The sequence below is a fragment of the Dama dama genome, chromosome 25 (genome assembly GCF_033118175.1).
Source record: "Dama dama isolate Ldn47 chromosome 25, ASM3311817v1, whole genome shotgun sequence".
Lineage (NCBI taxonomy): Eukaryota > Metazoa > Chordata > Mammalia > Artiodactyla > Cervidae > Dama > Dama dama.
The window spans coordinates 32245414-32256941 of NC_083705.1; positions in this window are offsets into that span (position 1 = coordinate 32245414).

Sequence of the window (11528 nt, forward strand, 5' to 3'; positions counted from 1 at the left end):
GTTTCCCTGCACATCAGTAGGGAGAAACCAAACTCCCAAATCCCGAGTCTTTAAACATTTTTGTACCCTTTGGCTGTCTGGTGAAACCTATTTACCCCTTCTCAGAAGAATATTTTTAAATGCAAAAAGTTAAATGCACACATAGGCTTTTAAAGGACACCAATTATACTGAAATTCAATTATAAAAATATTGAGTTGTGATAAAGTAAGCTGCATGCTTCTTTATTAATATATACAAGATATTCTGCTATAATTTTGGAGTCATGGTGATATATTGACTCTCTCTTCAATCACTATGGAAACTTGTGCTAAGTCGCTTCAGTTGTGTCCAACTCTTTGCGATCCCATGGACTGTAGCCCTCCAGGCTCCTCTGTCCATGGGGATTCTCCAGGCAACAACACTGGAGTGGGTTGTCATGCCCTTCTCCAGGGGACCTTCCCAACCCAGGGATTGAATCCTCATCACTTATGTCTCCTGCATTGGCAGGTGGGTTCTTTACCCACTAAGCCACCTGGGAAGCCTATGATATAAAAGTAACTGTGATCTCTATTGAAGACAAAATCCTAGGTACTGCTAATACGACTGTATGCTGCCTACTGTATTGGTTACCTATTGCTGCATAATATGACTCAGCAGATGACAAGTAACATTGCACTCCACTTCTGAGGGTCAGGAATCCAGGAGGAGATTCTGGATGCTCCTACTCAGTGTCTCCCACAAGGTTGCAGTCAGGCTGTTGGCCAGGGCTGTGTCATCTGAAGACTGGAAGATCCACCTCCAAGCTCACTCATGTGGCTGATGGCTGGTGTCAGGTCCTCAGTGGCTCTTGGCTGGGTGTCTCATTTCCTTGTCACCTATCCTTAAATCATGGCAGCTGGCTTCCTTCAGAGTGAATGATGGAGAAAGAGCAAGGGTCCAAGATGAAGTTGCTTTTATAACCTAATCTCAGTAGTAGCATGCCATCACTTCGGTATCCCATGGGTCACACAGACCAACCCTGACACATATGGGAGGGGACTGCACAGGGGTGTGAATACCAGTGAGGTGGAGGCCATATGGGAGGCTGGTTACCACATGCATGCTCAAAATGGAAGGACAAACTAAACTGAAGTTAAAGCGTGGTAAAAATAAAGATGTAAATTTTTCTCATCCAAGTTCCTACACTCTGAATTCTACGCACAGACTCTAGGTTAACAGGTCCTGATAGATTGAGAGTATCTTGGTTTCTAGACAATTTCTGAGTTTAAAGAAAAGTGCTGTGGGGTAATCAAAATTGCAGACCACCCTCTTAAAAACAAAGCTTTAGGGTCTATGTGCAAGCCTGAGAAGCTTTCCTCTGATTTGTGATTGTTGAACTCAGGATTATTGGCACTCTTGGCCTTGCATAGAAATTGACAAATGGAAGATGATATGTGTTCACTGGATAGAGTGACCTTATTGATTAGTGCTGGAATCAAGATTACCGGGAGAAATATAAATAACCTCACATATGCAGATGACACCACCCTTATGGCAGAGAGTGAAGAGGAACTAAAAAGCCTCTTGATGAAAGTGAAAGAGGAGAGTGAAAAAGTTGGCTTAAAGCTTAACATTCAGAAAACTAAGATTATGGCATCTGGTCCCATCACCTCATGGGAAATAGATGGGGAAACAGTGGAAACAGAGTCAGACTTCATTTTTTTAGGCTCCAAAATCACTGTGAATGGTGACTGCAGCCATGAAATTAAAAGACGCTTACTCCTTGGAAGGAAAGTTATGACCAACCTAGACAGCATATTAAAAAGCAGAGACATTACTTTGCCAACAAAGGTCTGTCTGGTCAAGGCTATGGTTTTCCCAGTGGTCATGTATGGATGTGAGAGTTGGACTGTGAAGAAAGCTGAGCACCGAAGAATTGATGCTTTTGAACTATGGTGTTGGAGAAGACTCTTGAGAGTCCCTTGGACTGCAAGGAGATCCAACCTAAAGGAGATCAGTCCTGGGTGTTCACTGGAAGGACTGATGCTGAAGCTGAAACCCCAGTACTTTGGCCGCCTCATGTGAAGAGTTGACTCATTGGAAAAGACCCTGATGCTGGGAGGGATTGGGGGCAGGAGGAGAAGGGGGCGACAGAGAATGAGATGGCTGGATGGCATCACTGTCTCGACGGACATGAGTTTGAGTAAACTCCAGGAGTTGGTGATGGACAGGGAGGCCTGGCGTGCTGTGATTCATGGGGTCGCAAAGAGTCGGACACGACTGAGCGACTGAACTGAACTGAACTGATTAGTGCATTTGGGATCAAAATATATTAAATTCAGGAAGAACCTTGGAGACCATCCAGATGATAATTTTTACAGAAAGAAATATACCAGCCTTGCGCTTGCCTGGAGAACTTTCCATGTTCTCTCCTCTCTGCCTGGAATGCTCTTCCTCCAGGTTTGCCTTTCCTCCTCTCCCTCTCTCACTTACTTCCTGTCTTTATTTAAATGTCGCCTCAGTGAGGCTTCCATTGGCCACCCTATCTGTGGTAGGCAGCTTCTCAGATGGCCCCCAGTGATGCTTACCCTCTGGTCTTCATTCTTCTGTATAATCCCCTGCCTTTGAATGTGGATTTGGCCTAGTGACTCAGCCCTAAGGAACAGAATTCAGGGCTGGTAGTGCCACTTCTGAGATTGGGTCACACACTGTCTGGGGTTCCTTGCTTGGCCTCTCTTGTTCTCTCAGTTTTCACTCTACTGGAAGTCATCTCCCGTGGTGTGAGTTGCCCTGTGGAGAGGTTGATGTGGCAAGGATCTGAGGGAGATCTCTAGCCATGAGGCGATAAGGAGCTAAGGCATTTAGTCCAACAGCTTACAAGAAACCATAACTTTGCCTACAACCTCATGAGTGACCTTGGAACTGGCTCCTCCCTGACCCAAGCCCCGAATGACTGCAGCCCTCGGCAACACCTCCATGACAGCTTTAAGAGCTTGAGCCTGAGGACACAGCTAAGCCATGCCTGGATTCCTGAGCCTTAGAAACTGAAATAATACATGTTTGTTGTTTCAAGCCATGAAAGTTTGGAGTAATTTGTTATTCAGCAACAGATAACAACACATTATCAGAAACTATAACATGTCACTCCCACATTTCATGTCTACCACACATTTTTCACTCCTTACCACTATTCACTATAAACTGTGTGTATGTGAGACTTCCCTGGTGGTCCACTGGCTAAGACTCTGTACTCCTGATGCAGCAAGCCAGGGTTTGATGCCTGGTCAGGGAACTAGATCCCACATGTTGCAACTAAGAATTCACATGCTGCAACTAAAGATCCCACACACTGCAACTAAAATAGATCCCAGACACCACAACTAAGACCTGGCACAGCCAAATAAATAAAAATATTTTTAAAAAATGTGCATATGTGTGTTATACATTTGTTTGTATTTACTTACATTTATATAACCTCATGCGAAGAATTGACTCATTGGAAAAGACCCTGATGCTGGGAGAGATTGGGGGCAGGAGGAGAAGGGGTTGACAGAGGATGAGATGGCTGGATGGCATCACCGACTCGATGGACATGAGTTTGAGTAAACTCCGGGAGTTTGTGATGGACAGGGAGGCCTGGTGGACTGTGATTGATGGGGTCGCAAAGAGTCGGACATGACTGAGCGACTGAACTGAACTGAACTCAACTGACTGATTGTTGTCCCTCATTAGAATGAGTTTTATGAGGGCAGATATTTTGGGCTAGCATGGTGCATAGAACAGTGCTTAGCACAAACTTGGTGCTTAATAAATACTTGGTGAATAAATGAAGGGGCATGGGGATCAGGTACACTTGTTATGGTGGTGCTTGAAAAAACAATCCCTGGATATCTTAGCTATACTCATAGTACTTATCCTTCTTCACTATATAGTGATGTTTCTCTCCATATCCCATCCAGGCCTCCAGTGCTGGACAAGTAAGGGCCCTGTCTCAGCTCACATTCCAGGGGGCATCTTGTCCTGGAGTGTCTTCCTCCTCAAATCTGTTAAATCCTCTTCTGGGACCTGGGACTGGTCTAGGCCAACAGTGCTTCTGGCAAGTTGTCCCAAGCCCAGCCTGGGTCCCAGGCAGCCTTGATTCAGTTCTCCCCAACTCATAAAGAGAGACCCCTGCATAATCTAAGGGTGACCCTGTCCTTCCTCATTTAGAATCATTGGAGTGAAGCACTATCCGGGATGAGAATGTGTAAGTCAGGAAAATAGCAATACTTATAAATATGGTGTAGATTAAAGGAGACCTACTACTAACATGAACTTTGAATTCTGTTTTTTTTTTTTTTTTTTTCTTAAAAAAATAGCTATAAGGACATTTCAGGGACAGGGGGGAAATCTGAATATGGACTGGATATAAGATTTTAAGGGAATTATTAATTTCCACAAGTATGATGATGATACTGTGGTTAAGTCACTCAGTCGTGTCCGACTCTTGGCGACTCCGTGGACTGTAGCCCACCAGGCTCCTCCGTCCATGGAATTCTCTAGGCAAGAATACTGGAGTGGGTTGCCATTTCCTTCTCCAGGGGATCTTCCCGACCGAGGGATTGAACAGGTTGGGTTATTTGTCCCCATCTTATGGGGGAATGCTAAACTATTTAGTGGTGAAATATGCTATTTGTAACTCACTTTTAAGTAGTTCAGTGAAAACTATTTTTAAAATTAAATGTCTATATGTGCATAGACACACACACATGTGAGTGTGTTTGTGTATATATATATATAGCTAGACAAATATAGAAAAAAATGTTAACACTTATATACACATGGATATATATAATTAAACAAATACAGAAAAAATGTTAACATACACACACACACACATATATACATATATATAGTTAAATACAGAAAAATGTTAACAACTATTAAATATAGTTGGTGAGTGTATGGATGCTTATACTATCCTTTCTACTGTTCCTTCTTTAAAAATGTTCATAATAAAATTTTTTTAAAAATATCTAAACATATATTCATTTCAAATAGAAACCTGGGCTTCAGAGAGGTGAAAGGGAGCTGCTTGCTCCTAGTCCAGCTAGTCAGTGGCAGATTGAAAATCTAGAAGACTGGACTCCCCATCCTGTTTTCTACCAATCACATCCATAATATCTTTCCTTAGTTTTTTCCCAGCTCTGAAACAAAGGCTTCATCAAACTGATGAGCTAGGAAAGCTACAAGGGACATATCCCTCTGTCCCCAGTTCAATGGAGTCAGGAAGTATTATCAGTTTCAAACAGACCCACAGTTGATCAGTTTTCCTGGAGCCCGTATGCTTGTCATCATGAAAGGGCTCTATGTGAATAGCAACAAAAGGATGTTTCTTCTGTCCTCATTATCTAGGTGTTTAAAAATATTAGAGATAAGCCTTCAACAGGAATATAGTTTATACGCTTAAGTCATCTGCCAAAAGGTGACTTTTGCCTCTGCTGCTTTTTGACCTCTTTCACCTCCCCACACCCCCCCCCACACCCCCACCCCTGTCTCCCTGATTTGTTTTTAACTCCTAGTCATCCAGGCTTCCCTGGTGGCTCAGTGGCAAAGAATCCGCCTACCAGTGCTGGGGACGATGGTCTGATCCCTGAGTTGGAAAGATCCCACAGAGAAGGAAATGGCAACTTGCTCCAGTATTGTTGCCTGGGAAACTTCATGGATGGGGGAGCCAGGTGGGCTACAGTCCATGGGGTCTCAAAAGAATCAGACACAGCTTAGCGACTAAACAACGATAAGCCGGTCATCCAAGTCTTGATGTAGCATAGGCACTGGTTCTAAACAGCCTGAGTTGAAAACTCAGCTCTAAGACATATGAGTTGTGCAAACGTAGCAGGGAGTTAAACAGCTCTGTGCCTCCGTTTTCATCATTGGTAAAATGGAGACAATTTTGTGGCAGACAAAATAACGGCACCCAAAGTCATCCACACCTTAATTCCTAGAACCTGTGAATATGCTACCTTACCTAGAAAATTTGTGTGATTGAGGTTATAGACCTGTTGATGAACAATTATCCTAGATTATCCTGTGCAGGGCCTATCAAAATACCCGAGTCCCTAAAATCAAACACGATTTCCTAGGAGTGGTCAAGAGAAAGACGCTACTACAGAAGAAGGACTTGTTGGGTAATTATGAACGCAGGACCTAAATATCCCTGAAAATTGGCTTCCCCTGATTAGATGAGTTACATGTCACCAAAAGTGCTATATATCACCAAAAAGTACTGAAGAAGAACGTCATGATTCTAAGACGTTCTAGTAGCCAGTTTCTTTTAAAGTAAAAAAATATATAAACATAATTTTAATAATATATTTTATTTAATACAATGTATTCAAAATATTATTTTAGCACATGATCAGGGTAAAAATTGTTAATGAGATATTTTATTTTTTTTGTACTAAGTCTTTGAAATTGAAGAGTATTTTACACTTACAAGTCATCTCAGTTTGAACAACCCACATTTCATGGGCTCAACTGCAGCTTACAGAGCATAAAATAAAGGGCCTCTGGGCTGAGGGACACTAAACATAGTTGAAAGCAAAGAAACTATACCAAAAAAAAGGGGGTTACATAGAAGCTTAAATTCTAAATGTTGAAACTTTCTTTCCTATTGCACTATCCCCCACAGCCTTGTTTCCACTTCTTTCCACAGTGGAAAGAAGCTTTCAAAACTCAGGCAGCCAAGCTTATACCACTAAGGAAGTTCTTAAACATAATCCAAGGGTCATCAGATATTTGAGGCAAATGTTTACTATGAAAGATAGAGAACAATGTTGAGAGATAATTCTCTAGTGAGTCTCTCACCTTTTTGCATCTTTCAGGCAGAGGCACTGTCCTTTTGCTCTAGGTTATCTTAGAAACGTTTATATAGCAAATAGCCTTGAAAGATAAAGATGGTATCTCCTCATGAGGCAAAGGGCAGATTTGTTTGCTGCCCAGTAAATTATCTTTTGCTGGAGCAAAAGTCAGGAAGATTTACTGCACATTGTAAAAGATTAGGGTTCCCAAAGCTTGAGATTCCTCTCCTAAAACACATCTTACTGTGTTCAGGCATCACCCCGGCTTCTTAGCACTGCCCTGTGGGAAATTATGCTCAAGAACCTTATGTAAATGCTGAAACTATGGCTGCAGCATTTCTAGGAGTGACAGAGTCCCTTGTCTCTGGCCCAGAAGTCTCATAAATTCTTCCAGCGTCCCTGCAACTGTGCTAGGCTGACCTGTTAGCCTACAAGTGGGGTAAAATCTTAGACTTTTTACAGTTCTTGACAAAAAAAAATAGGAAAAGACAAAAGCAACTTGGAAAAAATGGAAACTATGAAAAGATATGAAGGTTTTTTTTAAATTAATATTCTCTGAGAGATTAAAAAAGTTATAACTTCATAAAACAAGAATAAGATGCCATAGAAATGGGATAATCATAGAATAAGACAGTTTTTGGAAGTTAAAACTGTGTTAGTAGAAATGAAAGATTCATTAGAAGGCTTGAAAATCAAGTCGAGAAAAATAAGAAGAAAGGATAAGAAAATTAGAGAATCCATCCAGGAGTTCTAACATCTCAATAAGAGTTATGAAAGAATGGGAAAAAAAAAACTGAGGGAAAGAAATAAAGAGAATAAGTAAATTTGGACATGAGTTTATAAATTGAAAGATCATTGAATACACAGATCAGTGGATAAAAGTAGATCCACACGCCAGGGCACATCATCATTAAATATTAGAACACAGGGGGAAAAAAAGGCTCACAAGTTTCCAGAGAAACAAAATAATTCTCATGAAAGGCATCAACTGTTAAAATTGCTTTAACTTGCTAAAGATTCTTAGTAGAAGTCAACAGATAGTAGAGAATTCCCTTTAAAACTGTAAGAGATCTCTAACTCAGCCAAACTATCAATTTAGTGTGAGGGTAGAATAAAAATATTTTCAAACATGTAAAGCCTCAAAAGAGAGAAGCAAAAGAAATTTGTAGGATTATTGTGATGAGACATTCTCAAGATGACAATTCTGTACTAGAGATAGCAACCAGGCCAACACAGAGCATGTTAGAATGTTCTATCTGGGAAATACATCTTCAAGAAGTTGAAACTGAAATCTGACATATTTGAAAATATTGAGAACTTTTAAACTACTGATAGAATATTTGGAGCTGAATTAATGACAACTACACAGAAAAGCAAGCAAATGACAAAACAAAGACAATCACTAAGTTCTAGGAAAATAAAAAATAAATGTGCAAGACAGGCAAAACTCTAAGCGTCTACAACCTGGCTCAGTGATGAACAAGTGTTTACATAGCTGTAACTGTATAAACACTGACTATTGATATATTCAACATTCAGTTCAGGTCAGTTCAGTCGTGCAGTTGTGTCCGACTCTTTGCGACCCCATCAATCGCAGCACACCAGGCCTCCCTGTCCATCACCAACTCCCGGAGTCTACTCAAACCCATGTCCATCAAATCGGTGATGCCATCCAACCATCTAATCCTCTGTTGTCCCCTTCTCCTCCTGCCCCCACTCCCTCCTAGCATCAGGGTCTTTTCCAGTGAGTCAACTCTTTGCATGAGGTGGCCAAAGTATCAACATTAGACATAACTATTTTAAGAGAAAAAGGAGATAGGAAGTGGGCCTGTGAAAGGGGTGGTGTGGTGATGCTGTGAAAAAAAAAAAAGTTAAATCTTGTTTTTTTTTTTTTTTTTTTAGTTTATTCATTATGGAGAATGGAGAAGTAACAATATAAGCATGTTCATAGATGTGAAGGCAAATATCAAAAGAAAGAGTTAAAATTGTTGAATGTGGTCACTACAGGGGAGTTAGGATGGGCTGGGCATGAAGAATGACTCTTGGTTTGCTAATTGGTCTTGTGGACTATTTAACTAGTATTATATGCATGTACAACTTTCATAAAATAAATACTAAGCAACAACAAAAACAAAAAGAAGATAAGAAGATGCAATGTGATCTTGCACTGTGTTTTGGCCCCTCTCTGCTGTCATGCCTGGTAGGCAGGTGACATCAAAGGGGTGATCACCTACGGGGGGCTTGGGGGAGTCCTACAGAAGCTTCCCCAGCAACCTCAGGACAGCAGCAGCCCACCGTGATTCTTGTTCTTCTTAGAAGCCTCCTCAAAGAGGCATCGTGGCCATGAATAAAGCATTCAGGACATTCACCTTCCAGGGGGTACCCACGAGGAGGGAGGCAGAGGACGAACACAAAGAAGGACTTTGTCTGAGTAGAGGGAACAGGTCACCAACAGAAATTGGCCTTGAGATTGACTCCCTGTTACCCTAGACCCCAAGATCCTGGGAAATAAAAGATCAATCTGTTCTTTTTTCCCTTAACTGTTAAAAGCCAGGGTTCTACAGTGTGAATATCTGTGTCCCCTTAAATTCCCATATGGAAACTTAACCCCCAGGGAGGTGCTATTAGGAAGCAGAGCCGTTGGGAAGTGATCAGGTCCTGAGGAGAGAACCCTTATAAATGGGATTAGCGCCCTTATAAAAGAAGCTACAAGAGCCCCATTGCCTCTTCTGCCCTATGAAGTTACAGCAACAAAACAAAACAAAAACAAAGCAAAAAAAAAAAAAAGCTGTCTAGGGAAGCCAGCTCTAACTAGACCCCACATCTGCCAGCACATTGATCTTGGATTTCTTAGCTTTCAGAATTGTGAGTAATAGATGTTTGTTTTTAAGTCATCTAGTTGATGGGTTTTTTTGTTACAGCAGTCTGAATGGACTAAGACACAGGCTGTTTATAATCAGGAATGAAAACAAAGTTATTCTGATATTGTGATTTGTGTCATGGGATCTAATCTTTCCTGGAATGTGAGCTGGTCACCAGGAGTACACCAAGCAGAAGATAGGGAAGTTCTACCAGATGCTCGGCAAACAGAATGCCTTGTCCTAGATCCAGATGTGACTCCTGGACTCTGTCAGTCTGCAGTGAACACAGCAGATGGGATGGGAACAAAACATTATAAAGCAGATTAGCTAAATGCTCCTAGTAACATGCACTGGGCCTCCCAGCTAGCTCAGTGGTAAAGAATCTGCCTACCAATGCGGGAGATGTAGGTTTGATCCCTGGGTTGGGAGGATCTCCTGGAGAAGGAAATGGCAACCTATTCTAATATTCTTGCCTGGGAAAGCCCATGGACAGAAGAGCCTGGTAGTCTACAGTCCATGGGGTCACAAAGAGTCAGACAGGACTTGGCGACTAAACAACAAACAACAGGCACTGCAGGAACTGAGGTGCAGAAGATCTCATTCTCTCCCACATATTCAGAGACGATTTCATGGCTGATGCTGACTGAGAGGCAACTGCAAAGTTTCCATAGGCAAAAGTGGTGAGAAAAGAACATTCCAGACAGAGAGAACAGCTTGAATAAAGTCAATGGAATCTGGAAAGACAAAATTCAGTTCGAGTGCCAACTATGTGCCATTGTCAATATCATCTTCATTATGGTCCAGTTTCTCCCTTCTATATATATACCTAGGTCACAGGTCAGTCTATGGCAGTGCCAAGATTCAAGGCCAGGTCTGTATGAGGTCAAAATCTGTGCTTTCTCTGTGCTACCTGTTACACAGACATAAGAAGATGCAAGGATATTCAGCAAATGACTATGGGTTACCTCGAAGCCAGACTAGATAAAACTCAAATGCAGGTATTTTGAAGTTAATCCTAGGAAACTTTGGTAAGGAACTGTGGGAATAAGACAGGGCAGGAAGGAAATCAATAGATGGTCTATTATTAAACAAGTTTCCCCTGAAGGGAAGCAGAACTGAATTCTGCTAGGGAACCCTGGGATTCAGTGTATGACCTGCACCTCAGAGTTGTCTCCCCACAAGGGGTAAAGGAACTTGGTAACTACATTTTCCATCCATTGACTGAAGGATGCTGGGGGATGAGGGGGGTGCATTAATTCCTCAACATCTCCAACCTGCCATATAGATGACAAAATAAGCTCCGGAAGCCACATTAAACTCCCAGGCAAAGAAATGCAGATGCTGGAAATTGGACAGATGTGTGCTGAAGTGGTCAGGGTGAGGGAACACGGGGAGGGGCCCAAGGGTGTCTACCACAGAAACACAAATTACAAGAAAGCTCCACAGAGGCAGGGATGATGTCTCTTCTGTTTACCCCTGTTTCTCCACTACCCAGCACAAAAGAGATGCTCAATAAAGTCTGTGGAAGAAAGGAAGAGAGGGAGAAAGGGAAGACAGAGGAGAAACAGAAGCTGGCTATGACATTGTACATTCCAGGAGACTAGCGAAGAGGCCAAAAGGAAGAGCATAAATGTCTTGAAAGACTTCATTCAGTATGCAGAGGAAAGCTTTTGAAAGTTTTAGAGCAGGAAAATGACAGAATTTAGGAAGCAGAATTTAACGAAGATGAATCTGGTACTCTTCTGTTCAGAAAATGTTTATCAATCTCTGAGTCAAGAGATGCTTCATTTCTAGTAAGCATGGAGCAAAAAAGTAAAAGATTTACATTACTGAAGAACATTTTTAAGTTATCTCATCATTCATTAAGAA